The sequence below is a fragment of the Dama dama genome, chromosome X (genome assembly GCF_033118175.1).
Source record: "Dama dama isolate Ldn47 chromosome X, ASM3311817v1, whole genome shotgun sequence".
Lineage (NCBI taxonomy): Eukaryota > Metazoa > Chordata > Mammalia > Artiodactyla > Cervidae > Dama > Dama dama.
In genome coordinates, this window is record NC_083714.1 from 153,429,346 (window position 1) to 153,454,767 (window position 25,422).

The 25,422-nt window shown below is 47.1% G+C and overlaps 1 pseudogene; it reads left to right on the top strand.

Moving 5' to 3' along the window:
* The first annotated feature begins 2,385 nt into the window (after window positions 1-2,385).
* LOC133052958 (melanoma-associated antigen B2-like) overlaps window positions 2,386-25,422 on the top strand; it is an 86,244-nt pseudogene continuing 63,207 nt past the window's right edge.

The window sequence follows — 25,422 nt, forward strand, 5'->3', positions numbered from 1 at the left end:
AGCGTGGACTCAGTTGTGCCTGTGTTTTGTGCCTTCCCCAGCCTGAGCAGCTCAGGCAGCCAGGAGCTTGACGGGCTCACTCTCCCTGGGTGTGGTGCACCTTCTCCCCTCCGTGGTCCCAGCCTCAGTTTCTGCCTGTCTGGCATGCCTTGTGTCTCTTCTGGGGAGCTGGTCTCTAGCTGCGACCCTCCTGACAGATGTCAATCCTCCAGAATCTCAGAAAGTCTTTGGTTAGAGACTGGAAACCTATTTGCAGTTGTTAGGGGATGCTGTCTCTGGGGCCAGGTTTGCCCCTTTCCCCTCTCCCCTGCCTCCTGCCACCGGCGGGGGACAGGCCAGGCCACAGCTGGTTAGCTCTTCTCCGGAATTGCTCAGTCCTTCTTTTGTTCTGCCAACAGCCGGCAGTGTCTTCAGTTACAGCTTTTCACAGGTTAATTTTCTCTCTCTCTCTTGCTATCCCACAGTTTAAGTTGCCATCTCAGGTTACCTCCTTCCGATTGCCCACAGGGCATTCAGGCCTGTTTCTTACCATAAGCAATGCTTCCCGCTCCTTTCTGTTCAGCCCCCACTAGCTGGTGGCGGATGCGAGCGTCTCGGGTACTTTTCTGCTGAAAGTTGCTTTTAGGCATGTAATCCTTGGGTTTTATTTATTTTTCCTCCCAGTTAGGTTGCTCTCTGAGACTCCAAAACTTCCCCCATACCTGTAAGTGAGAGGGTTTCCTGGTGCTTAGAACTTCCTCTATTAAGACTTCCTTCCCGAGATGGGTCTCCATCCCTAACTCTTTTGTCTCTCCTTTTATCTTTTCTATTATGTCCAACCTCCTTTCGAAGACAATGGGCTGCTTTTCTGGGCGCCTGATGTCCTCTGCTAGTGATCAGAAGTTATTATGGAGTTTGCTCAGCATTCAAATGTACTTACGATGAATTTGTAGGTGAGAAAGTGGTCTCCCCATCCTATTCCTCTGCCATCTTAGCTCCACTTTCCATGTGGAAATTTTAATCCTAATTTTCTATGCAGAGTGAATTAAGGCAGAAAAAGGAAAGCCAATATTGTATATTAACACATATACATGGATTTCAGAAAGATGGTACTGATGAACCTATTTGCAGGGCAGCAGTGGATTTGCAGACATAGAGAACAGGCTTGTGGACACGGGGGGAAAGAGAGGGAGGGACAGACTGAGAGAGTAACATTGAAAACACACACATTACCATATGTAAAATAGATAACCAGTGGGATTTAGTCATATGATACAGAGAGCTCCAACCCGGTGCTCTGTGATAGCTTAGAGGTGTGGGATGGGATGGGAGGTAGGAGGAAACTTCAAGAGGGAGGGGACATACAGTATACCTATGGCTGATTCATATTGATGTGTGGCTGAAACAAAAACAATACTGTAAAGCAATTATCATCCAATTAATAGTAAATAAATTTAATTATGAAAAGAGAGAGAGAAGGAAAGAGAAGCAAAAAGATATTGTAGACCTTGAATTGGGATCCTGTGTGGGAGCACAGGGACATCAACCTGCCTGTAATAGCACCTGTTCTTAGAAGACTGTGTTTGGTAAGATAAGGTCATCTTACTTCCTCCTGTTGGGACACAGGCTGATTGACATTTACTATCTCACAGGCATCAATTCAGGAGAAACAGGAGCTTCTCTGCCAGGAGCCCAATTGAGGAACCTGAGTGAGTACTCAGTTCATTTATCCCATCCCTTGGATTTGAGCCCAGGAAATCTCAGGGAAGGGCTGTGAGTTTGAGTATCTACTTCACCGCTTTATACCAAGTCTAGGGGAGGGGAAATGTCTAGTCTGAAGGTGCAGCCACCAGTCAGAAAATGGAGAATGGTGTCCAGTGTTTTAAGGAGCCAAGGTAAAGACCATGAATGGTGATCCCAGTGAACTCAGGATGGAAAAAAGCCTACTGAGCCCTCAGCACTGGGTATCCCCTGGGAGAGAGGTGGCCTGAAATATCCCTTCACTTGGCTTCTGGATGATGTGGAGGTCTAAAGTTGTCTGCATCAGAGTAGCAGAAGGCAGGGTGCCCTGGCTCCGCCAAGACTTGATATGGTAATAAAAGATGAGCTGAGAGGACCCCAATGCTGGCAAATCCAAAGCAGGGCTGAGAGGATGCAGAGGGAAAATCGAAGGCCTCTGTTCCTCCTCTGTGGGATTCTGTGGGGACAGCTGAGCATGAAACAGGAGCCTTGTGGGTTCCTCGGGCAGTGTCCTCAAGGACACCTGCAGAGGCGGCCTTTGATAAAGTCAAGGTGGAATCTCCCCATTTTAAGTTGCTCACATCGCCTCATTCTCTATCCTCCAAGTGCACCAATCTCCTGTCCTTTGGCCCAGACTCCTGCCTGTAGTTCCTGTCCATGGCCATCATGCCCCGTAGGCAGAAGAGTAAGGTCCGTGGTCACGAGAAACATCACCAGGCCAGGGCTGAGACCCAGGGTCTTCATGATCAAGCCACCACATCTAGAGGAGAAGAGACCACCTCCTCCTCCCCTCCTGATTTAGAGAGTGCTCCCTCAAGCTCCTCAGCTGCTGGAACCCTGAAGGAGCCTCAGGGAGCCCAAGTCACCACCAGTGCTGCTGCAGGTGCTATACCCAAAAGATTTGGTGTCGGTGCTGCAGCACGCTCAAGATCTGATGTCAGTGGTGCAGCACGCTCAAGAGCTGGTGTCGGTGCCACAGCACGTGCAAGAGCTGGTGTCAGTGCCACAGTACACTCAAGAGCTGGTGTAGGTGCCAAGGGCCAAGGTCAAGGAGGTGAAAATTCCTCCCAGGCCTCAGCTGCTGCTGAGAGCTCTCACACAGATCCTCTGACCAAGAACGTTGAGGTGTTGGTGCAGAAGATGCTGTATAAGTATAAGGTGAGGGAGCTCATTAAGAGGTCAGAAATGCTGAAGACAATCAATAAAAGTATAGGGGGCAATTCCCTGAGATCCTCAAGAGAGCTTCTGAACACATAGAGATGGTGTTTGGCCTGGTCCTGAAGGAAGTCAGGCCCAATGGTCACTCCTATATCCTGGTGAGCAACCTAGATCTCAGCAACAGTGAGTCTATGAGAGGTGACCGGGGGCTGCCAAAGAATGGTCTTCTGATGCCTCTTCTAGGCATCATCTACCTGAATGGCCACCGCCTTTCTGAGGAGACGATCTGGACGATCCTGAATTTTCTGGGCATCTATGATGGAAGAAGGCACTTCATCTTTGGAGATACCAGGAAGTTCCTCAAGAAAGATCTGGTGCAGGAAGAGTACGTGGAGTACCGCCAGGTGCCTGCAGTGATCCCCCTCGCTATGAGTTCCTGTGGGGTCCAAGAGCACTCATGGAATCCAACAAGAAGAAAGTCCTGGAGTTTTTGGCCAAGGTCAATGATACGGGCCCTGCTACCTTCCTGGAGCATTTTGAGGAGTCTTCCAGAGAGGAAGTATAGAGCACCAGTGATGACCTTTTGCTCTGCATAGTGGCCCACCTTCCAAGTTGGATGGCCTCCAGAGGGAACTTTTCAACCTTCTATTATTCAGGTGGTAAAAGAGAAAATTATGGCTCCTGATGCCGGGGGCCACCCGGGACAAGTCCCATATGTTATGGTCTGGCAAGATCTAGGAGAAAATCTGCCCGAATGGTTAAAACCTTTTGTTCACAAACTCCTTGATTCTCCTAATGTACAAACCCTGGTTATGGAAACCTGGGGCTCCCCCAGAAGAAGCTGAGAAGAACAAGGGCCCAAAACCAGTCTTGAAAGAGTCCTCGTACCCGAACCTGATTGACTTAGAGACGGAAATTAAGCCCCGGCCATATGCCCCTCCTCCGTTGCAGGTTCCCCCGGGGGAAGAGCCCCCCCCCCTCGATGAATCAGAAAGGATAAGGGAACCCCGACCCTGGAGAAGAAATAGAGGAAATATGGGTGAGCAAGATCATGGGGACCCAGAGTTACCTTCATCTACTCTACAGGCACTCCCCGTCCAAGTGGGACCAGCTAACACGGACAGAGAGTGAACCTATCAGTACTGGCCCTTTTCCACAAGTGATCTGTATAATTGGAAAACCCAAAATCCTCCTTTTTTGGAGAAACCCCAAGGCCTCCTTGACCTCTTAGATTCCATTTTGTTCACTCATAACCCCACCTGGGATGGTTGCCAGCAGCTGTTGCAGGTGTTCTTCACCAAGGAAGAATGGGAGCAAATCCTGGTAGAGGTGCGGAAATGGGTCCCGGGGGTTGACGGGAGACCAACTGCCCAGCCTCATCTCATGGACAAGGGGTTTCCTCTGTTGCGTGCTAACTGGGATTTTGAGCGAGTGAAATTAGGGAGCATCTCCGAGTGTACCGCCAGATTCTAATGGCTGGCCTGTGGGCCGCAGATAGGAAGCCGACAAATTTGGTGAAGGTAAATTTAGTAAGGCAAGAGCCCACTGAGAGCCCGTCAGCCTTCCTAGAGAGGCTAATGGAAGCCTTTAGGCAATATACACCTATAGACCTCCAGGCTGAGGAATCACACGCTGCAGTTCTACTAGCGTTTGTGAATCAGGCAGCCCCAGATAGTAAGAGAAAATTACAAAAGATAGAGGAGTTAAGAGAACAGACAATCCAAGACTTCCTGAAAGCAGCTGAAAAGGTATTTAATAATAGAGAGACCCCAGGCTGGACTTGGACTGAGCCAATGAAACAGGCTTTGCAGACGCTCAGACGGGCCATAGTAAAAGCCCCAGCCCATGCCCTGCCTCACCCAAAGAAGCCATTCCAGTTGCTTGTAGATGAAAAGCAAAAAATAGGAAAGGGGGTCTTGACGCAACAATGGGGACCATGGAAGCGACCGGTGGCATACCTTTCAATGCAATTAGACCCGGTGGCCTCTGGGTGGCCCCCATGCCTCCGCATCATTGCAGCCACTGCCCTCCTTGTCCGCGATGCCAAGTTGACGTATGGACAGCAACTCTGGGTTGACACCCCCAATACCATCAAAGTGGTTTTAAAGCAGCCGCCGGGTAAGTGAATCTCCAATGCCCATTTGACACATTACCAGGCCCTGCTGCTTGATGCCCCACGGGTGGGTTTTCAGACCCCTTGCTTCCTGAATCCAGCCACACTTCTACCTAACCCAGAGAAGGACCAGCCTCTCCATGATTGCAGTGAGATACTGGCTGAGGCCCTGGCGGCTCGAAAAGACTTATGTGTCGCTAAACAACAGTGAGCTAGTATGCTTCACTGATGAGAGCAGCTATGTAAAAGATGGACAGAGGAAGGCGGGAGCCACTATAGTTAATGATTCAGGACAGACAAGATGGGCTGAGACACTTCCCCCAAACACGTCTGCGCAAACAGCAAAATGGATTGCCCTAATACAGGCTCTGGAACAAGCAAAAGGAAAGAGAGTCACGATTTTTACGGACAGCCGATATGCTTTTAGCACTGTCCATATTCAATGTCCGATAAACCAGGAAAGGGGATTTAGAACAGCAGAGGGAAAAAAAGTCAAGAATTTGCCCGAGATCCGCAGGCTCCTTAAAGCTGTTCAACTGCCCCGGGCAGTAACAATTGTACATGTTCCCGGTCACCAGAAAGGAAAAGACCCTAGGACACGGGGCAATCGGGCTGCTGATGCGGCCGCACAAGAAGCGGCCAGCTGGGACTACGCCGCCCCCATATTAGCCATGTGACTTCCACTTCCTGGTATGGGGACTCTGCAGCCAGTTCCCAACTATTCCCTACCTGACCTCGTTTGGATCAATGAGGATACCACCCTCCAGAAGGATGAGAAAGATGGATGGTACCAAGATCAAAACAACAACCTGATATTGCCTGCCACCCTGGGTCATCACCTATGTGAACACCTGCACACAACTACACACTTGGGGGAGAAAAATACCTTGACAGTTCTCCAGACAGCCTGCCTGAGTTTCCCTCGACAAAATGCAACTGTACGAGAGATAATCCAGGCTTGCAAAGCATGCCAGCTGATGAAGACAGGGAAAAGGCAGCACACTGGAAAGAGGTACCGAGGGGAAGAGCCAGGGCAACACTAGGAGATAGATTTCACTGAGGTAAGACCAGGCAACTACAGGTATCGCTATCCGTTGGTTCTGGTAGATACCTTCTCGGGGTGGGTAGAAGCCTTCCCCACTAAGGGAGAGACAGCAACAGTGGTTGCTAAAAAGATCTTAGAGGAGATAGTGCCTAGGTACGGGCTGCCAGTGACTATGGGCTCTGATAATGGACCTGCCTTAGTGAGCCAGATTGTACAACGGGGGACAAAATGGAAGTTACGTTGTGAATATAATCCCCAGAGCTCAGGACAGGTTGAGAGAATGAATCAGACACTAAAAAAATTTTTGACAAAGTTGGCAATAGAGACTGGTGGGGACTGGGTGACCGTCCTTCCCTTTGCACTCTTCTGAGCGTGTAACACCCCTTATAAGCTGAATCTTACCCCTTTTGAGATTCCGTATAGAAGACACCCTCCTGTGTGTCCTATATTTGAGGAAAAATGCCTACCACCCCCTACCTTGGGACAATTCCAGCAAACACTGATGGCATTAAGTAAGGTGCATAGCCATGTTTGAAAATTAATTCAAGAGATACACGAGGGTCCAAGGAAGGGAACCATCCCCTCACGTAATATTGGCCCGGGTGATTGGGTTTGGGTAAAATGACACCAATCTAAATCATTAGAACCTAGATGAAAAGGCCCTTATGTTGTTCTCCTTACCACTCCTACTGCTGTTAAGGTCGACGGGATCAGGCCCTGGGTTCACTGCAATCACGTGGGGCAAGCCACCCCTGAAGAACAAGAGAAGGCGCACGCAGAATGGGAGGCAAGACCTCACCCGTCAAATCCTTTGAAACAGAAACTAGTACGACAGGAGCCCTCTTAACTCTCCTGCTGATAACAGTTTTCATCGGCCCAAGAGCAACCAGCCACAACCCCCATCAGCCAGCTAACCTGACTTGGGTGATCTACAATCCTGAGACTGGAGAAGTGCTTAATTCGAATTCAATGTGACCCCAAAGGGACATGGTGGCCAGTACTGACCTTTGATTTGTGCCTGTTGGCAGCTGACAGTAATGGGTTTGGTCCCCACCAACTCACCAAGTTCTTTGCCCACGGCTCTTTCAGTCTGTTCACCCGTAACTGTGAGCGAAAAGGCCCACAGTACTACGAACAGGTGCCTCTCTATGTCTGCCTGGGGGGAGGAAGGGATCAGAACCAAATTGAAAAATGTGGTGGAGTTGACTCTTTTTATTGTGCCGCTTGGGGTTGTTGAAACCACGTGAACAGTCCATTGGCTCACTACTCTGACAAGGACCTTTTTCAGGTAAAATCACCCACGAATTCCCAGAAATGTCCAACTAAGAGAGTCCCGGGCAATGTTTCCCTTTACAGATCAAATTCACAGACAAAGGAAAAAAATTTACCAGGTGGGATATTGGCCGAGCTTGGGGCCTCCGTCTTTACAAGACTGGCTATGACACAGGATTCTGGTTTGAGCTTAAATTAAAACAGGGACTGCTCTATTTGGCACCCAAAGTAGCCTTAGGACCAAACCAGGTGACAGAGCAACCCCAAAGACTCCCTAATAGTTTGACTCCATGCACCGTGGGACCCCCCATGGTTAACATGTCCCTACCAACAGACCCCCTTATGAAAATAATCTCCTCGGCCTATCTCACCCTAAATGCTTCTCGTCCGGACTTAACAAATGGTTGCTGGGTTTGCTATAGTATGTCTCTGCCTGCAGACGGCAGCAACAACCTGGGTCAGGCCGGTTGACAGTAGGCTCCATTACGGGCATAGGCACCTGTATAGGAACTATCCCTAAGACTTATCAACACCTAGGTGATAATAATTCATTCCCTAGGACTAGCCTCCCCAATTCTACTCACCAGTGGGTACTTCCGCCAGAAAACGGTGGTAGACTTTCTCCGCCAGACTAACCCCGTGTGTCCATTAGGCAGAACTTAATGCCTCCCAAGATTTCTGTGTCCTAGTCCACCTGATCCCCCGGCTAAATTATTACTGAAAGGAAGAGCTGCAACCAAGGTTAGACCCATCGGGTCAAAATAGGGTAAAACAAGAACCAATCACTGCCCTGACTTTGGCAGTCCTATTGGGTGCTATAAAAATGGGAAGTGAGATTTCAGCCTTAACGTTGCAAGATAAACAGTATAATCAACTAAGGGATGCAATAGATGGAGATATTGAGCTCCTTGGCTGAAGTAGTGTAACATAATAAGAGAGGTTTTGATTTGTTGTTTCTGCAATAAAGAGGATTATGTGCAGCACTGGGAGAAGAATGCTGTTTCTATATCGACCATTCAGGGGTGGTACAAAAATCTCTCCAGAAAGTAAGAGAGGGACTAGCCCAGCAGAAGAGAGAAGGAAAAGCCCAACAAGGCTGGTTTGAATCTTGGTTTCAGCGCTCCCCCTGGTTGACCACTTTGATTTCCACCCTCCTGGGTCCACTCATAATATTAACATTGTTACTGACCTTTGGTCCATGCATTTTAAACCATCTGGTCTCATTTATTAGAGAGCACCAAAATACCATCCAAATTAAGGTATTGAGACAAAAATATCAGCCAATTTCACAGGGTAGAGAGAAAGATTCCTCTACAAAAAGTACAAAGACAGGGGGGAAATATGAGGCTGTCACGGCTAACGACAAGACAGGCAGCCTAGATTAGGAGTAGGCCTGGCTTCCCGGAGTAACATAATTATCAGGCCACCTAGAGCCAGCCAATCAACATGTGCCTAGCAAGAAAAAGGGAACCTATCAGGGGAAAGCTGAAAGCCCACAAGGATTGGGCCAACAAAAATTGCCTTGCAACTGTGTAACCAATCCACTTTGCCAACTACCTGATTGTATCCATAAAGACTTGAGAGAACTGGGACTCAGGGCTTTTTCGTCCTCACATCCATGATGAGGGCAGGAGGCCCTGGCTCGAGTCAGTATAAATTCTCCTACTGCAAGTTGCATTGTCTCGTGGAGTCACCTTTCCTGATCGGGGATCTGGACTACAGGCAGAACATCTATAAGTGATATCATACAGTATTTGTCTATCACTGTCTGAGTTATTTTACTCAACATTCTACCTTCCATGTTGCTGCAAATGTCAATATTCCATTCTTTTGATGGGGCAGCACCTTTGTATGCCTTTTGAACAAATGGCATTGCCACCCCACACACGACACAGCTCCACAGCTAATTGTCCATCTCTGCACTTGCACAGGGAAACACCAACTCCTCTTCTCTTCTCCCATGGGAAGTGTGTCTTTGAAGCTCAGCCTGGATCCAGTTCTTCCCCCTACTTTCTGGCAATCTGGACCTTCTGGTCCCATCAGCAACTCCACAGAAGCTATCTCCCTTCTTCCTCACACACTTATCCCTTTCCTGCCCTCTCTGCCCCACACTATCAGAGAACTCAGAGACAAACATAATTTCAAATCAGCTTGATTTTATTTTATTTTCATTATTAGTGTAGGTTGTTGCTATCATTATCAGCATCTGTACTTTGGGCCAGTACTCAGCGGTTGGACCCCTAAGCATTTCAGAGATGTCTAGCCATACCCCGAAGTCACTGGCTGTCCACTGGTCCAGCTGGAATGGCAGGGGTCTCCGTGGTCCCTGGGACCTACTCTGGTTCATTGTGATTAGCTGGAAATGCAGGGGTCTCCATGGTCTCTGGGAACTCCTCTGATTCAGTCTGATTAGTTGGAAAGGCAGGGGTCTCCATGGTCTCTGGGACCTCTTCTGGTTCGTACTGATTAGCTGGAAATACAGGGGTCTCCATGGTCTCTGGGACCTCCTCTAATTCATTCTGATTAGCTGGAAAGGGTGGGGTGTCCATGGTTTCTGGGAACTCCTCTGATTCATTCTGACTAGCTGGAAATGCAGTGGTCTCCATGGTCTCTGGGACCTCCTCTGGTTCATTCTGATTACCTGGAATGGCAGGGGTCTCCATGGTGTCTGGGTCCTCCTCTGGTTCCTTCTTATTATCTGGAATGACAGCGGTCTCCATTGTCTCTGGGTCCTCCTCTGGTTCCTTCTGATTCAGCTGTTCATTCGCCTTGGATCTCTGGCTACAGAACTTTGAGCATCTGATTTTCTTAAGCTTTTTTGTGGTCGGAGTTTTCAGAGAAATTTTCTTGGGCAGCTTTGCTGGCATGGGATTATTCACCTTCACAGTTACCCTGGCCACCTGGAGAAAACAAGAGAGGGAGCATGAATGGCACTGGTTTAGGGAAGAGTGTGAAGACAGGTGGGAACAATGGCGTCAAGAGAAGGGGTGTGGGCAGAGAAGGGTTATGTGCCAGGCAAGGACAGGGGAGGGTGTCTTCTGGGGTGGGGTCGATGGGCAAAAGGAGTTTGGCTGGGTTCAGTTCACCTTGAGATTTTTTTCTGGACCTCAATTGATAGGAGGTCTTCATCTTCTCCTGGGTAATAGGAGGTGGGTGTTCCATAACTACTCAGGAGCCTTGTGTCTTCCCAATCACCTCATTCATTTGGGGGACTCACAGTGGTCTGCTCAGAGCGCCTGAGCACCCCTATATATACCCGTCCCCATGGAGCCTCACCCTCATGCTCTATGAGGTCAGCAAGTCCCTTCCCCAGCCAATGGTGGCCCTGGGTGAGCTTTGACATCACAAAGCCCCATCCTGATACGTCTAGTGGAGGATAGGGAGCAATTCAGATGATTTGCTGAGAGAAATGAGGCATTTGTAATGCCCTAAAGAGGCCTCCAAACTCAACCTGCCACCCTCACGTCTATGTCAACTCTGATTGGTCACACAGCAGGCAGAGTGTATCTCCTCCCAACCTTGCCCCACAGCCACACTCCTTGGGCATTCATTCTGTTCTCTCTCAGCTTTCACCATTATCTTGTTTTTCATATCTTACCTAAACTCCCTCCATGATAACTAGGTTGTGTTTAAGTGTCTGTGGAAGCGAGAATCATTGCTCATTCGTCCTGCAATGTGGTCTTAATGCACCTTGAAGCCCACTGAATTCTGGGCCAGCTGACAAAAACCTTTCCATCCCGACTCCTTTCCTCAGTGTTCTCGGACCTCGCCTCGATTTTCTGGTCTCCAGTCGGAAACCCTTGTCTTCAGGCTGTGAGAATGCACTGGATACACTTTCCCTTGCTCCGCATGGAGCTTTCTCGTTTCAAGTCTAGGACTGAGGGTCACCTCACTTGGAGTACTCCCCAGGCTTGGCTTTGAACAGGGTGATGGGGATGGGGCAGAGAAATGCATGTTTCAGGTTTTGCTGAGGGATCCCATGCAGGAAATGCCCACCTGTGGCTGATTCGTATTCCTAACAGAGGGTGGAACTTGACCAGAGCTGTGTGAGCCTTGTGTGCAAAGGTCTTCTCAACAGGTTCACTCACAAATCTCTTTTCTCATTGTTTTCTTGCTGGAAGCTCCCTTGGAGCTTACCTCATAGCCAAAACCAAGGTGCAATTCACTTACATGAGCAGCTGACACAAGCTTCCAACTTCTTAGATGAAATACTGAGGCATCCTGTCCTGTGCATCTAGTTCCCATGGTCTCTCATTGAGCTGGTTGGCTCTAGAGGAAAGAGGGATGGATTATGCGCTCCACCTCAGTCCTCGTTTGTCCAATTGACTCGTAGCATCAACCAGCCTGAGGTGCATCCCTGGGGACAGTTGGTTGGCTTAGTGGGTCTTCCTGGGTTTCCTGTGAAGTGTTCACATCCTGTTGTCCATTTGTTGCTTACTCACCCAGGGTCCATCACACTGTTGAGCATTTTAAAAGGTAGAAATAGCATGCCATATTCAAACTCAAAGATGACTCTTAGAATTTTTACAAGATCTTAAAATCTGAAAGAAAAATGGGCAAGAGGCACGAGCCAACAGTTTATAAGAAAGATATATCACTGGCCTTTAAATTTATGAAGGCATGTTTAAAGACATGAGCAGCCAATCCACAAGAAGAGTATGGAACTAGCCCTGAACTATGTTAAGAACATATTAAATCTAATGAAGGTAAGAAAAATCATACTAAAATTCCCTTGAGAACTGAAACTCAGGCAGAAGTGGCATAGGTTTTTTTAATTGCAGACAGAGTCATTAGGATCCTTGGAATAAATGTGTTTTGTATGTTCTAAAAATAAGGAGAGTCGTGGAAATCATAAAATAGACCCCAATTTACCTTACAGATATGAAAACATAGTGTCAGATGAAGCGCATTTTAAGGGTTTCCTGATGGCTCAGATACTTAAAAAAAAAAAAAAAAAAACCCACCAGCAATATGGGAGACCAGGATTCAGTCCTTGGGTTGGGCAGATGCCCTGGAGGGGGGAATGGCAGCCTGCTCCAGTAAGCTTGCCTGGAGAATCCCATGGACAGAGGAGCCTGGTGGACTACAGTCCGTGGGGTCACAAAGAGTTGGACATGGCTGAACAATGAAGCACAGCACAGTTCAGCACATTGAATGTTTGTGAAAGAAATTCAGGTAGGGAGGAAAGAAGCAGAAAGGGAAACAAGGGAAATGCAAAGAAGGAAAGAAAATCCTCCGTTGCTGGTGAGAACAGAGCAACCAGAGAGGTCCCCCAGCAGGACAGCTCCCCACATATCCATCTGAGCACTCTCAGCCGGATTGAAACAACCATCACCAACTTTGGTCCCAGTCCTTCAACCAAATTCATGTGCAGGGTTTACCACTAACAGGCTAATAGTCATCACGGTAGCTCCTCATTCAAATCGTGATTCACACAGAAGTGAAAAAGACACGTGTGTCCAATGTTCATCACAGCACTGTTTACAATAACCAGGACATGGAAGCAATCTAGATGTACATGAGCAGACAAATGGGTAAGAAAGCTGTGGTACATAGACACAATGGAATATTGCTCAGCCATTGAAAAGAACACATGTGAATCCATTCTAAAGAGTTGTATGAAACTGGAACCTATTACACAGAGCGATGTAAGTCAGAAAGAAAAACTCCAATACACATTCCTAAGGCATATACACTGAATTGAGGAAGGTGGAGATGATAACCTCTTATGGGAGACAACAAAAGAGACACAGATTTACAGGACAGTCTTTTGGACTCTGTGGGAGACGGTGAGGGTGGGATAATCTTAGAGAATAGCATTGAAACAAGTATATAATCTTATGTGAAAGGGATAGCCAGTCCATGTTCCATGCATAAGACAGGGTGCCCAGGACTGGTTCACTGGGCTGACCCAGAGGGATTGGATTGGAAGGACGTTGTGAGGGGGAATCAGGATACAGAATACATGTACTCCCATGGCTGATTCATGTCAATGTATGGCAAAAACCACCACAATATTGTAAAGTAAATACCCACCAATTAAAATAAATAAAATAAAATAAAATCCTTTGATAAAAAGGGCCTAATAAGTATTGACTTTTTGACTTCCAAAAACGCCCTTCTTTTCCTTCCTTTCTTCCCTCCTTTCTCCCACCTCTTTCCTTCCTTTTCTTTCTGATTATACAACTATTAAAGCTTACTTTCCATTTATAGTTATGACAATGTCCTGGCTCTATTCCCCATGTTGTACAATGCATCCCTGAGCTCATCTTCGACCTAACTATCACTGCGTGCCTCCCACTCCCCCACCTCTGTATTGCCCCTCCCTCTTCTCCTCCTCGCTGGTAACCAGTATATGCTTCGCTATATTTGTGCACCTCCATTATTATCATATTCTCTACTTTGCGGTATGTTTACATTCTATAAGTGATATCATACAGTATTTGTCAATCTCTGTCTGGGGTATTTTACTCAATATTCTACCTTCCATGCTGCTGCAAATGTCAATATTCCATTCTTTTAATGGGGCAGCTCCTTTGTATGCCTTTTTAACAAATGGCACTGCCCCCGCACACATGACACAGCTCCCCAGCTAAGTGTCCATCTCTGCACTCACACAGAGAATCTCCAAGTCCACAGAAGCCATGTCCCTCCCTCCTAACACACTTATCCCTTCCCTGCCCTCTGTGCCCCCATTAGTAGATAACGCAGAGACAAACATAATTTCACATCAGCTTGAATTTATTTTATTTTCGTTATTAGTGTAGGCAGTTGTTAAAATATTCAGCATCTGTACTTTTGGCCAGTACTCAGCGGCCAGACCCCCAAGAATTTCTGAGTAGTCTTGCCAATGCCCGAAATCACTGGCTGTCCACTGCTCCAGCTGGAATAGCAGGGGTCTCCATGGTCTCTGGGACCTTCTCTGGTTCATTCTGATTAGCTGGAAATGCAGGGGTCTCCATGGTCTCTGGGAACTCCTCTGATTCAGTCTGATTTGTTGGAAAGGCAGGGGTCTCCATGGTCTCTGGGACCTCTTCTGTTTGATATTGATTAGCTGGAAATACAGGGGTCTCCATGGTCTCTGGGACCTCCTCTGATTCATTCTGAATTGCTGGAAAGGCTGGGGTCTCCATGGGCTCTGGGACCTCCTCTGATTCATTCTGATCAGCTGGAAATGCAGGGGTCTCCATGGTCTGTGGGACCTCCTCTGGTTCATTCTGTTTACCTGGAAATGCAGGGGTCTCCATGGTGTCTGGGACCTCCTTTGGTTCCTTCTTATTATCTGGAATGACTGGGGTCTCCATTGTCTCTGGGTCCTCCTCTGGTTCCTTCTGATTCAGCTGTTCATTTGCCTTGGATCTCTGGCTACAGAACTTTGAGCATCTGATTTTCTTAAGCTTTTTTGTGGTCGGAGTTTTCAGAGAAATTTTCTTGGGCAGCTTTGCTGGCATGGGATTATTCACCTTCACAGTTACCCTGGCCACCTGGAGAAAACAAGAGAGGGAGCATGAATGGCACTGGTTTAGGGAAGAGTGTGAAGACAGGTATGAAAAATGGCTTCAGGAGAAGGGGTGTGGGCAGAGAAGGGTTATGTACCAGGCAAGGGCAGGGGAGGGTGTCTTCTGGGGTGGGGTCGATGGGCAAGAGGAGTTTGGCTGGGTTCAGTTCACTTTGAGATTTTCTTCTGGACCTCAATTGATAGGAGGTCTTCATCTTCTCCTGGGTAATAGGAGGTGGGTGTTCCATAACTACTCAGGAGCCTTGTGTCTTCCCAATCACCTCATTCATTTGGAGGATTCACAGTTGTCTGCTCAGAGCCCCTGAGCACCCCTATATATACCCGTCCCCATGGAGCCTCACCCTCATGCTCTATGAGGTCAGCAAGTCTCTTCCACCGCCAATGGTGGCCCTGGGTGAGTTTGACATCACAAAGCCCCATCCTGAAATGTCTAGTGTAGGATGGGGAGCAATTCAGATGATTTGCTGGGAGAAATGAGGCATTTGTAATGCCCTAAAGAGGCCTCCAAACTCACCTGCCACCCTCACCTCTATGTCAACCCTGATGGGTCACACAGCAGGATGAGTGTATCTCCTCCAAACCTTGCCCCACAGCCACACTCCTCAGGCATTCATTCTGTTCTCCCTCAGCTTTCACGATTATCCAGCTTTTCATAGCTTGCCTAAACTCCCTCCATAACTAGGTTGTGTTTAAGTGTCTGTGGAAGCAAGAATCATTGCTCGTTCGTCCTGCAATGTGTTCTTAATGCACCTTGAAGCCCACTGAATTCTGGGCCAGATGACAGAAACCTTTCCATCCCGACTCCTTGTCTCAGTGTTCCCGGAGGTCGCCTCCATTTTCTGGTCTCCAGTCGGAAACCCTTGTCTTCAGGCTGTGAGAATGCAGTGAATAAACTTTCCCTTGCTCCACGCGGAGCTTTCTCGTTTCAAGTCTAGGACTCAGAATCACCTCACTTGGAGTACTCCCCAGGCTTGGGTTTGAACAGGGTGATGGGGAGGAGGCAGAGAAATGCATGCTTCAGGTTTTGCTGAGGGGTCCTATGCAGGAAATGCCCACCTGTGGCTGATTCGTATTCCCAAGAAGGGGTGGAACTTGACCAGAGTTGTGTGAGCCTTGTGTGCAAAGATCTTCTCAACACGTGCACTCACAAATCTCTTTTCTCATTGTTTTCTTGCTGGAAGCTACCTTGGAGCTTACCTCACAGCCAAAACCAAGGTGGATTTCATTTCCATGAGCAGCTGCCACAAGCTTCCAACTTCTTAGACAAAATACTGAGTCATCCTGTCCTGTGCATCTAGTTCCCATGGTCTCTCATTGAGCTGGTTGGCTCTGGAGGAAAGGGGAATGGATTGTGTGCTCCACCTCAGTCCTTGTTTGTCCAATTGGCTCCTAGGGTCAACCAGCCTGAGGTGCACCCCTGGGGACAGATTGTTGGCTTAGTGGCTCTTCCTGGGTTTCCTTTGAAGTGTTCACATCCTGTTGTCCATTTGTTGGTTACTCACCAAAGGTCCATCACACTGATGAACATTTTAAGAGGTAGAAATAGCATGCCGTAATCAAACTCAAAGATGACTCTTAGAATTTTTACAAGATCTTAAAATCTGAAAGAAAAATGGGCAAGAGGTACGAGCCAACACTTTATAAGAAAGATGTATCAATGAACTTTAAATTTATGAAGACATGTTTAAAGACATGAGCAGCCAATCCATAAGAAGAGTATGGAACTAGCCCTGAACTACGTTAAGAACATATTAAATCTAACGAAGGTAAGAAAAATCATACTAAAATTCCCTTGAGAACTGAAACTCAGGCAGAAGTGGCATAGGTTTTAGTAATTGCAGACAGAGTCATTGGGATACTTGGAATAAATGTGTTTTGTGTATTCTAAAAATAAGGAGAGTCGTGGAATTCATAAAATAGACCCCATTTATCTTACAGATATGAAAACATAGTGTCAGATGAAGCGCATTTTAAGGGTTTCCTGATGGCTCAGATAGTTAAAAAAAAAAAAAAAAAAAAAAGCCACCTGCAACATGGGAGACCAGGATTCAATCCCTGGGTTGGGCAGAACCCTGGAGGGGGGAATGGCAGCCTGCTCCAGTAAGCTTGCCTGGAGAAGCCCCAAGGACAGAGGAGCCTGGTGGGCTACTGTCCATGGGGTCACAAAGAGTTGGACATGGCTGAACAACGAAGAACCGCACAGTGCAGCACATTGAATGTTTGTGAAAGAAATTCAGGCAGGGAGGAAAGAGGGAGAAAGGGCAACAAGGGAACTGAAAGGAAGGAAAGAAAATCCTCTGTTGCTGCTGAGAACAGAGCAACCAGAGATATCCCCCAGCAGGACAGCACCCCACATATCCATCTGAGCACTCTCAGCTGGATTTAAACAACCATCTCCACCTTTGGACCCACTCCCTCCACCAAACTTATGTGCAGGGTTTACCATTAACAGGCTAATAGTCATCATGATATCTCCTCATTGTAATCGTGATTCACCCAAAAGTGAAAAAGACACGTGTTCTCCAATGTTCATCACAGCACTGTTTACAACAACCAGAGCATGGAAGCAACCTAGATGTCCATAAGCAGACAAATGGGTAAGAAAGCTGTGGTACATAGACACAATGGAATATTTCTCAGCCATTGAAAAGAACACATGTGAATCCATTCTAATGAGGTGTATGAAACTGGAGCCTATTATACAGCGGGAAGTAAGTCAGAAAGAAAAACACCAATACACTTTACTAAGGCATATATATTGAATTTAGGAAGATGCAGATTATAACCCTATATGGGAGACAGCAAAAAGACACAGATTTACAGAACAGTCTTTTGGACTCTGTGGGATATCGTGAGAGTGGGATGATCTGAGAGAATAACGTTGCAACAAGTATAATATCATATGTGAAAGGGATAGCCAGTCCATGTTCCATGCATAAGACAGGGTGCCCAGGACTGGTTCACTGGGCTGACCCAGAGGGATTGGATTGGAAGGAAGTTGTGAGGGGAAATCAGGATACAGAATACATGTACTCCCATTATTCATGTCAATGTATGGCAAAAACCACCACAATATTGTAAAGTAAATACCCACCAATTAAAATAAATAAAATAAAATAAAATCCTTTGATAAAAAGGGCCTAATAAGTATTGACTTTCTGATCTCCAAAAACGCCCTTCTTTTCCTTCCTTTCTTCCCTCCTTCCTCCCCCCTCTTTCTTTCCTTTTCTTTCTGATGATACCACTGTTAAAGCTTGCTTTCCATTTATAGTTATGACAAAGTCCTGGCTCTATTACCCATGTTGTACAATGCATCCCTGAGCTCATCTTCCACCTAACTATCACTCTGTGCCTCCCACTCCCCCACCTCTGTATTGTCCCGCCCTCTTCCCCTCCCCGCTGGTAACCAGTATATGCTTCGCTATATTTGTGCACCTCCATTTTTATCATATGCTCTACTGGTGGTATGTTTACATTCTATAAGTGATATCATACAGTATTTGTCAATCTCTGTCTGAGGTATTTTACTCAATATTCTACCTTCCATGTTGCTGGAAATGTCAATATTCCATTCTTTTAATAGGGCAGCTTCTTTGTATGCCTTTTGAACAAATGGCACTGCCCCCCAAACACAGGACACAGCTCCCCAGCTAAGTGTCCATCTCTGCATTCACACAGAGAAATATCAAGTCCTCTTCCTCTTCTCCCATGGGAAGTGTGTCTTTGAAGCTCAGTCTGGAACCAGTTCTTCCCACTAATTTCTGGCAATCTGGACCTTCTGGTCCCATCTCAAACTCCACATTATCTATCTCCCTCCATCCTCACACACTTATCCCTTCCCTGCCCTCTCTGCCCCCCATAATTAGATAACTCAGAGACAAACAAAATTTCACATCATCTTGATTTTATTTTATTTTCGTTAATAGTGTAGGCAGTTGTTATAATTTTCAGCATCTGCACTTTTGGCCAGTACTCAGTGGCCAGACCCCCAAGCATTTCTGAGTAGTCTAGCCATGGCCCGAAGTCACTGGCTGTCCATTGGTCCAGCTGGAATAGCAGGGGTCTCCATGGTCTCTGGGACCTCCGCTGGTTCGCTCTGATTAACTGGAATGGCAGGGGTCTCCATGGTCTCTGGGATCTTCTCTGGTTCATTCTGATTAACTTTAAATGCAGGGGTCTCCATGGTCTCTGGAAACTCCTCTGATTCATTCTGATTAGCTGGAAAGGCAGGGGTCTCCATGGTCTGGGACCTCCTCTGGTTCATTCTGATTAGCTGGAAATGCAGGGGTCTCCATATTCTCTGAGACCTCCTCTGGTTCATTCTGATTACCTGGATTGGCAGGGTTCTCCATGGTGTCTGGGACCTCCTCTGGTTCCTTCTGATTACCTGGAATGGCAGGGGTCTCCTTGGTCTCTGGGACTTCCTCTGGATCCTTCTCATTCCCCTGTTCATTTGCCTTGGATCTCTGGCTACAGAACTTTGAGCATCTGATTTACTTAAGCTTTTTTGTGGTGGGAGATTTCAGAGAAGTTTTCTTGGGCAGATTTGCTGGAATGGGATTATTAACACTCACGGTTACCCTGGCCACCTGGAGAGAAGAAAACTGGGAACATGATTGGCACTGGTTTAGGGAAGAGTGTGAAGACAGGTCGGAACAATGGCTTCAGGAGAAGGAGTGTGGGCAGAGAAGGGTTATGTTCCAGGCAAGGAGAGGGGAGGGTGTCTTTTGGGGTGGGGTCGATGGGCAAGAGGAGTTTGGCTGGGTTCAGTTCACCTAGACATTTTTTTCAGGACCTCAATTGATAGGAGGTCCTCATCTTCTCCTGGGTAAGAGGAAATGGGTGTTTCATAACTACTCTGGAGCCTTGTGGCTAACCAGTCACCGCAGTCATTTGGAGGACTCACAGTAGTCTGCTCAGAGTCCCTGAGCACCCCTATATATACCCATCCCTTTGGAGCCTCACCCTCATGCTTTAGGAGGTCAGCAAGTCTCTTCCCTAGACAGTGGTTGCCCTGAGTGAGCTTTGACATCAAAGCACCATCCTGACATGTCTAGCGGAGGATGCGGAGCAATTCAGATGACTAACTGGGAGAAATGAGACATTAGTAATGCCCTAAAGAGGCCTCTAAACTCACCTGCCACCCTCACCTCTATGACAATTCTGATGGGTCACACAGCAGGCAGAGTGCATCTCCTCCAAACCTTGCCCCACAGCCACACTCCTCGGGCATTCATTCTGTTCTCTCTCAGCTTTCACAATTATCTAGCTTTTCATATCTTGCCTAAACATCCTCCATGACAACTAGGTTGTGTTTAACTCTCTGTGGAAGTGAGAATCATTGCTCATTCGTCCTGCAGTGTGGTCTTAATGCACCTTGAAGCATATTGAATTCTGGGCCAGCCGAGGGAAACCTTTCCATTCTCCTCCTTGTATCAGTGTTCCCGAAGTGCGCCTCCATTTTCTGGTCTCCAGTCGGAAACCCTTGTCTTCAGGCTGTGAGAATGCAGTGAATACACTTGCCCTTGCTCCACAGGGAGCGGTCTCCTTTCAAGTCTAGGACTCAGGGTCACCTCACTAGGAGTACTCCCCAGGCTTGGCTTTGAACAGGGTGATGGGGAAGGGGCAGAGAAATGCATGTTCCAGGTTGTGCTGAGGGATCCCATGCAGGAAATGTCCACCTGTGTCTGATTCCTATTCCCAGCAAGCATGGGGGGGGGGGGGGGAGCTTGCCCAGAGCTGTGTGAGCCTTGTGTGCAAAGGTCTTCTCAACACGTACCCTCACAAATCTCTTTTCTCATCTTGTTTTCTTGTTGGAAGCTCCCTTGGCGCATACCTCACAGCCAAAACCAAGGTGGAGTTCATTCCCATGAGCAGCTGCCACAAGCTTTCAGCTTTTTGGATAAAACACTGAGTCATCATGTCCTGTGCATCTAGTTCCCACGGTCTCTCATTGAGCTGGTTGGCTCTGGAGGAAAGGGGAATGGATTGTGTGCTCCACCTCAGTCCTCGTTTGTCCAAATGACTTGTTGGGTCAACCAGCCTGAGGTGCACCCCCGGGGACAGTTGGTTGGCTTAGTGGGTCTTCCTGGGTTTCCTGTGAAGTGTTCACATCCTGTTGTCCATTTGTTGCTTACTCACCCAGGGTCCATCACACTGCTGAACATTTTAAGTGGTAGAAGAAGCATGCTGTAATCAAAGCCAAAAAATGACTCTTAGAATTTTTACAAGATCTTAAAACCTGATAGAGAAATGTGCCAGAGGCACGAGCCAACACTTTATAAGAAAGATGTATCACTGGCCTTTAAATTTATGAAGACATGTTTAAAGACATGAGGAGCCAATTCACAAGAAGAGTATGGAACTAGCCCCAAATCACGATAAAAACATATTAAATGTAATGAAGGTAAGAAAAATCATACTAAAATTCCGTTGAGAACTGAAACTCAGCAGAAGTGTCATAGGTATTAGTAATTGCAGACAGAGACATTAGGATACTTGGAAACAATGTATTTTGTGTGTCCTAAAAATAAGGAGAGTCATGGAAATCATAAGAGAGACCCCATTTGATCTTACAGATATGAAAAACATAGTAGCAGATGAAGCCCATTTTAAGGGTTTCCTGATAGCTCAGATCGTAAAAAAAAAAAAAAAAAAAAAAAAATCCCACCTGCAACATGGGAGACCAGGATTCAATCCCTGGGTTGGGCAGATCTCCTGGAGGGTGGAATGGCAGCCTGCTCCAGTATGCTTGCCTGGAGAATCCCCATTACAGAGGATCCTGCTGGGCTAAAGTCCATCGGGTCACAAAGAGTTGGACATGGCTGAACAATGAAGCACAGCAGAGTGCAGCACATTGAATGTTTGTGAAAGAAATTCAGGTAGGGAGGAAAGAGGGATAAAGGGAAACAAGGGAAATGAAAGGAAGGAAAGAAAATCCTCCATTGCTGCTGAGAACAGAGCAACCAGAGATGTCCCCCAGCAGGACAGCACCCCACAGGTCCATCTGAGCACTCTCAGCCGGTTTGAAACAACCATCTCCAACTTTGGACCCACTCCTTCAACCAAACTCATGTGCAGGGTTTACCACTAACAGGCTAATAGCCATCATGATATCTCCTCATTGTAATCGTGATTCACCCAGAAATGAAAAAGGCACATGTGCCCCAATGTTCATCACAGCACTGTTTACAATAACCAGGGCATGGAAGCAACCTAGATGTCCATCAGCAGACAAATGGGTAAGAAAGCTGTGGTGCACAGACACAACGGAATATTGCTCAGCCATTGAAAAGAACACATGTGAATCCATTTGAGTGAAGTGGATGAAACTGGAGCCTATTATACAGAGTGAAATAAGTCAGAAAGAGAAACACCAATACATTATACTAAGGCATATATATTGAATAGAGGAAGATGGAGATGATAACCCTATATGGGAGAGAGCAAAAGAGACAAAGATTTACAGAACAGTCTTTTGGACTCTGTGGAATATCATGAGAGTGGGATGATCTGAGAGAATAGCGTTGAAACAAGTATATTATCTTATGTGAAAGGGATAGCCAGTCCATGTTCGATGAATAAGACAGGGTGCCCAGGACTGGTTCATTGGGCTGACCCAGAGGGATTGGATTGGAAGGAAGTTGTGAGGGGGAATCAGGATACAGAATACATGTACTCCCATTGCTGATTCATGTCAATATATGGCAAAAACCACCACAATATTGTAAATTAAATACCCACCAATTAAAATAAATAAAATAAAATAATATAAAATCTTTGATAAAAAGGGCCTTATCAGTATTGAGTTTTTGACCTCCAAAACGCCCTTCTTTTCCTTCATTTCTTCTCTCCTTCCTCCCCCCAGTTTCTTTCCTTTTCTTTCTGATTATACCACTGTTAAAGCTTGCTTTCCATTTATAGTTATGACAAAGTCCTGGCTCTATTCCCCATGTTGTACAATGAATCCCTCAGCTCATCTTCCACCTAACTAGCACTGCGTGCCTCCCACACCCCCAAAGCTGTTTGAACTGGCCTCTTCCCCTCCCTGCTGGTAACCAGTAGACGCTTCTTCATATTTGTGCACATGCATTATTATAATATTCTCTACTTTGCGGTATGTTTACATTCTATAAGTGATATCATACAGTATTTGTCAATCTCTGTCTGAGGTATTTTACTCAATATTCTACCTTCCATGTTGCTGCAAATGTCAATATTCCATTCTTTTAATGGGGCAGCTCCTTTGTATGCCTTTTGAACAAATGGCCCTGCCCCCCAACACACGATACAGCTCCCCAGCTAAGTGTCCATCTCTGCATTCACACAGAGAAACTCCAAGTCCTTTTCCTTGTCTCCCATGGGAAATGTGTCTTTGAAGCTTAGTCTGGAGCCAGTTCTTCCCACTACTTTCTGTCAAGCTGGACATTCTGGTCCCATCTCCAATTCCACAGAAGCCATCTCCCTCCCTCCTCACACACTTGTCCCTTTCCTGCCCTCTCTGCCCCCCACTATCAGAGAACTCAGAGACAAACATAATTTCACATGAGCTTGATTTTATTTTATTTTTGTTATTAGTGTATGCAGTTGCTATAATATTCTGCATCTGCACTTTTGGCCAGTACTCAGCGGCCAGATCCCCAAGCATTTCTGAGCAGTCTAGCCATGGCCCAAAGTCACTGGCTGTCCACTGGTCCAGCTGGAATGGCAGGGGTCCCCATGGTCTCTGGGACCTCTTCTGGTTCATTATAATTAGCTGGAATGGCAGGGGCCTCCAAGGTCACTGGGACCTTCTCTAATTCATTCTGATTTGCTGGAAGGCAGGGATCTCCATGGACTCTCGGATCTCCTCTGGTTCATTCTGATCAGCTGGAAATGCAGGGGTTTCCATGGTCCCTGGTACCTGCTCTGGTTCATTCTGATTACCTGGAATGGCAGGGGTCTCCATGGTGTCTGGGACCTCCTCTGGTCCTTCTGATTACCTGGAATGGCAGGGGTCTCCATGGTCTCTGGGACGTCCTCTGGTTCCTTCTGATTCAGCTGTTCGCCTTGGATCTCTGGGTACCGAGCTTTGAGCATCTAATTTTCTGAAGCTTTTTTGTGGTGGGAGTTTGCAGAGAAGTTTTCTTGGGCAGCTTTGCTGGAGTGGGATTATTCACCATCATAGTTACCCTGGCCACCTGGAGAAAACAAGACATGGAGCATGAATGTCACTGGTTTAGGGAAGAGTGTGAAGACAGGTGGGAATGATGCCTTCAGGAGAAGGCGTGTGGGCAGAGAAGATTTATGTGCCAGGCAAGGACAATGGACGGTGTCTTCTGGGGTGGGGTCGATGGGCAAGAGGATTTTGGCTGGGTTCAGGTCAACTTGACATTTTTCTCTGGACCTCAATTGATAGGAGGTCTTCATCTTCTCCTGGGTAACAGGAGGTGGGTGTTCCATAACTACTCTGGAGCCTTGTGGCTTCCCAGTCACCTCAGTCATTTGGAGGACTCACAGTGGTCTGCCCAGAGCCCCTGAGCACCCCTATATATACCCATCCCCATGGAGCCTCACCCTCATGCTTTATGAGGTCAGCAAGTCTCTTCCCCAGGCAATGGTGGCCCTGGGTGAGTTTGACATCACAAAGCCCCATCCTGATATGCCTAGAGGAGGATGGGGAGTAATTTAGATGATTTGCTGGGAGAAATGAGGCATTAGTAATGCCGTAAAGAGGCCTCCAAACTCACCTGCCACCCTCACCTCTATGTCAACTCTGATGGGTCACACAGCAGGCAGAGTGCATCTCCTCAAAACCTTGCCCCACAGCCACACTCCTCGGGCAGTCATTCTGTTCTCTCTCAGCTTTCACCATTATCTAGATTTTCATAAATTGCCTAAACTCCCTCCATGAGAACTAGGCTATGTTTAAGTGTCTGTGGAAGTGAGAATAATTGCTCATTCGTCCTGCAATGTGGTCATAATGCACCTTGAAGCCCATTGTATTCTGGGCCATCTGACAGAAACCTTTCCATCCCGCTTTCTTGTCTCAGTGTTCCCAGAGCTCACCTCCATTTTGTGGTCTCCAATCGGAAACCCTTGTCTTCAGGCTGTGAAAACGCAGTGAATACAGTTGCCCTTGCTCCAAACGGAGCTGTCTCATTTCAAATCTAGGACTCAGGGTCACCTCACTAGGAGTACTACCCAGGGTTGGGTTTGAACAGGGTGATGGGGAAGGGTCAGAGAAATGCATGGTTCAGGTTGTGCTGGCAGATCCCATGCAGGAAATGCCCATCTGTAGCTGTTTCGTATTCCCAGCAAGGGGTGGAGTTTGACCAGAGCTGTGTGAGTCTTGTGTGCAAAGGTCTTCTTAACACGTGCCCTCGCAAATCTCTTTTCTCATCTTGTTTTCTTGCTGGAAGCTCCCGTGGAGCTTGCCTCACAGCCATAACCAAGGTGAAATTCATTTCCATGAGCAGCTGCCACAAGCTTCCAGCTTCTTGGAGGAAACACTGAGTCATCCTGTCCTGTGCATCTAGTTCCCATGGTCTCTCATTGAGCTGGTTGGCTCTGGAGGAAAGGGGAATGGATTGTGTGCTCCACGTCAGTCCTCGTTTT